Source organism: Bison bison, unplaced genomic scaffold, assembly GCF_000754665.1.
Source record: "Bison bison bison isolate TAMUID 2011002044 unplaced genomic scaffold, Bison_UMD1.0 scf7180017864251, whole genome shotgun sequence".
Taxonomy (NCBI): domain Eukaryota; kingdom Metazoa; phylum Chordata; class Mammalia; order Artiodactyla; family Bovidae; genus Bison; species Bison bison.
In genome coordinates, this window is record NW_011494823.1 from 92,242 (window position 1) to 96,428 (window position 4,187).

At 44.5% G+C, this 4,187-nt stretch overlaps 1 long non-coding RNA gene across 1 annotated transcript in view; it reads right to left on the reverse strand.

Moving 5' to 3' along the window:
- LOC104994085 overlaps positions 1-4,181 on the reverse strand; it is an 88,879-nt gene extending 84,698 nt beyond the window's left edge. The window contains exon 1 of the long non-coding RNA XR_825911.1: positions 4,097-4,181. This is a non-coding gene — a long non-coding RNA (uncharacterized LOC104994085). The remainder of the gene's footprint in view (positions 1-4,096) is intronic.
- Positions 4,182-4,187: the final 6 nt, after the last annotated feature.

Genomic DNA, 4,187 nt, shown 5'->3' on the forward strand with positions numbered 1-4,187 from the left:
AGAATTGATGCTTTTGAACAGTGGTGTTGGAGAAGACTCTTGAGAGTCCCTTGGACTGCAAGGAGATCCAACCAGTCCATTCTAAAAGAGATCAGTCCTGGGTGTTCTTTGGAAGGAATGATGCTAAAGCTGAAACTCCAGTACTTTGGCCACCTCATGCGAAGAGTTGACTCATTAGAAAAGAATCTGATGCTGGGAGGGATTGGGGGCAGGAGGAGAAGGGGATGACAGAGGATAAGATGGCTGGATGGCATCACTGACTCTATGGACGTGAGTTTGAGCAAACTCTGGGAGATAGTAAAGGACAGGGAAGCCTTGTGTGCTGCAGTCCATGAGGCCATGGGATCACAAACAGTCGGACACAACGTAGTGACTGAAAAAAAAGTATGTTTTAATATTTTTTTATTTTTTCATATATTTATGACTAACAATGAGGATTTACAATGTTTGACAAAAACCTGTAAAAGTCACAGAACACTCATAACTTTTCTCATTGAGTATTAAGACTGATTAGCTAGGTTTTAACTTGCATAGTCATTTGCATTGTCCCACCCTACTAAACAAAGTGAGGACTGTCTGTACTTGTAAGTTCTGGCGCATCAAGGTATTTAGTATTTCACAACTAAAGAGAAACCATCAAAGGGACTTCCTTAGTGGTCCAGTGGCTAAGATTCTGCACTCCCAATGCAGGGGGCCTGGATCTGCTCCCAGGTCAGGAAACTAGATCCCACATGCTTCAACTAAGAGTTCACATGCAGCAACTAAGACCCAGCCCCGCCGAATTATCAACTTAAAAAAAAAGAAACTATTAAAAAAAGAAAGAAACTACCTTTTCCTTTGTTAAAATCTGCTTAAACAAAAAAGGAATATGAACTCAAATTGGATGATGTTAAGAAGATTGTGTTTAAGGGTTTTTAGTGACTGAGAACTGCTGCCATCTTTACATGCAATTCCCCAAACCTGTTTTTAAATTACCCAAAACACACACACCCAATGCTGAGAGATAGGCTTCCTGAAGAGTTATTTAATTTGTCATCTGTGATAGTATACTACTTCATGCTTGTCCTCATCCCTTGTATGCTGGGGCAAAACAATGAATACATGATAGAAATAATATGGTATAGTAACTTTAGAGTCAGACCTCAACTTGAATATTATCTCTACCTGACTTTTCTGCAACCTTAAATTACTTATTAGGGTTTCAATTTCTTAATCCGTGAAATAAGGATAATAATGCCTTCTTTTTGGAATTATAGTAAATGTCAAAAAAGATAAGATATATGAAGTGCTTAGCAAATTGTGATACATAGTAAGCATTTATATATAGCTATTATCACCATTATCATTATCCTTAATATTTCTATCATTATTGTAAATATTTTAATCATGATAAAGTTGCTTTGCTTTAAGCATATTATTGTGCGTGCATGCTAAGTTGCTTCAGTCATGTCCAACTCTTTCCTAACCCATGGACTGTAGCCCACCAGGCTCCTCTGTCCATAGGATTCTCCAGGCAAGAATACTGAAGTGGGTTGCTATTTCCTATTCCATGGGATCTTCCTAATCCCAGGGATCAAAACTCATGTCTCCTGCATTGGCACGCAGATTCTTTACCAATGCGCCACCTGGAGAGCCCAAACACATTATTAATCAGCCTATTTTTCAAAGATAAAGTCTCATATTCAGATATGAATAGATACCCACTACTTACTGGTTAAGAAGGCTGCCCTTAAATTCTTTCAGATCATTTTCTTCCATGGTACATGTGCAAAAGGCAGCCAACACTCACTCATCCTCTTCTTGCATTCCCTGATACCTAGTCTGCTCAGAGTTTCCTCTTCTGAGGACATTAAGAACCAAAGCCATTTCCCATTTCTCAGAGCTATCTGTCAGAACAATAGTATCTTGCTCTCTCATATCTCACATGACTTAACTGTCAGTTTTCTCTTTTGATTCTAATCCTTGACTCTAAACTAACAGTCATTATTACCTATATTGACCCATAAAGCTGCAAAGGACCTAAAGTCCAACTGAAGCCAATCCCTTTTCTCCACCAAACAGTTGTTTAGTTGCTAAGTCATGCCTGACTCTTCTGTGGCCCCACGGACTGTAGCCCACCAGGCTCCTCTGTCCATGGAATTTTCCAGGCAAGAATAGTGGAGTGTGCTGCCATTTTCTCCTCCCCAGATCTTCCTGACCCAGAGACCAAACCCAAGTCTCCTGCATTGGCAGGCGGATTCTTTACCACTGAGCCATCAGTGAAGCCCACCAAACAATTAATTCCCTCTAAACTATTCTATGTGAATTAGCCTAGCAAGGTCTGTTTTAACACTTTTAGTGACAGAAAGCCCTCTACCTCTCGAATCAATCCATTCAATGATTATAACTTTTTAATTTTCCTTATGTTGAACCAAAATCTCTCCCCTTACAAGTAGTTTCCAACCATAGGCTCTAATTTCACATTCTAGAAAAATACAGGAAGTTTATCTATTCTATACTACAGCCCCATAACATTTGAAGATTCCTGAGTTTCACTTTTCCACATTACACATTTCTAGTTCAGAAAGCACAATTTTAAGCCCCTTCTCTCATGGACCTCCTCTGGACCGTGTATGGGCTTGTCAAAGTGATCTAACAAATATGTAAAGCACTTCCTTTTCCAACATTTGAGCTGCCAAATAATTACACTACAAATGATCCCTTTGTCCATATCCATCCATTACTATGTAAAAATTATTAATTTAACTAGTAGTTCAGGAAAAGTAACTCTCAGCCTAAATCACAGTTTAAAGAAAATGGTACTAAAAGTCTTGAAAACAATCTTTTTTTTTTTTTTTTTAATGCTAGTCAATTACTGGGGAACCCAATAAAGGAGGATCAGCAGGCAAGAAAGTCTTGTCTCTCCCACAAAACCAAACACATGCCTGGGGGAAAAAGATCCAACAATGGGAAGTTTAGCTAAAAAAGGGTTTTGCTTCCAGTCCTGAGAAAGTTGAGCCAATTAAAAGAAGGCAGTAATAGTGAGCCAAAAAATATTCTATGTACTTTGCCAGAAGCAGGTACCTGAAGGATGAAATATTGTGCTCTTAAAACTTTACCAAAGTAAACTACAAAAAAGAAGTGGCAGATTTTTCCTGAGCTCTCCTCGCCTGGCAAGAACGTCCATCTGGGGAAATACACACGCAAAGCCCCAAGGAACCAGTCAAGGGCAGCAACTGGAAGAGGATTCTTCCCCAAGTCCTCAGTGGGTGCAATCAGTGCAAGTACTGTCCTCAGAAGAACCTTTACCTTTGTCAGGTAGTCGGAGAGGAGGCAGGGTGGAGTAGGGACTGGAACCCTTGTGCCCATAGAGGCCTGGCACGAGCCGGAAGGTCCTGACTAGACGCTGCCGTCTACCTTCGGACACAAGGAGATAGACGAATGATCGTACTCCGACAGGAGGTGATCTCTGGTACCCGAAGATATCCCGGGTGGGAGTGGGCTGGGGGGTACGGACAGGGGTCGGGATCTGACACTGGGAAAACCGTTCCCTGTAAAGTGACCGAAGAGGTCTCACAGTACAGAGAAAGAGGAAGGGAAAGACCGTATTTTCACGTATTTGGGGGAAGATTGAGCCAGGACCTGTTCCCTTCTCCTGCGCCCTTATGACGAAGGTGGTGACAGCAACAGTGGGAGCAGGTGTCCCGGGCCCTCATTCAAACGAGCAGAGTCCCCCACTGTCCCGAGCCCTTCTTGGGCTGCCCCCACTCGCCCCTCAGGCAGCGGAGTCCCCATTCCCAACCCTGCCCCTCGGGCTTTCCCCTTAGGTCCAGCAAGGGCTCTCCACTTCTCTTCCGCCCCCCTATCTCAAGGCCCCTCAACCCGTCCAGACTGGCCCTCCTCACTCGCCACTCCGGATTGCTCTAGCTGCTGCCTTCCTCCGCAACATTCCCGTTCCAGTCCCCTGGCCCGGTCTCCCCTACGCCACCTCCCCCGGCCAGGCCCGGTGCCTCCCGCGGCGGCCAGGTCCGCCCTCTGCCTTCCTCACGCGGCGTCTCCCCCTCAGACCGGCGCCCTCCCTCCCTCGCTCCCGCCTCAGGCCGGCACCCGCACTCACAGAACTCTGCGATGTACCAGGTCACCGCGTAGTTCTCCTCGCACCAGTCCAGCGTGGAGGTCGTTGGACCCCAGTAGCCCTCGCGGTCCCC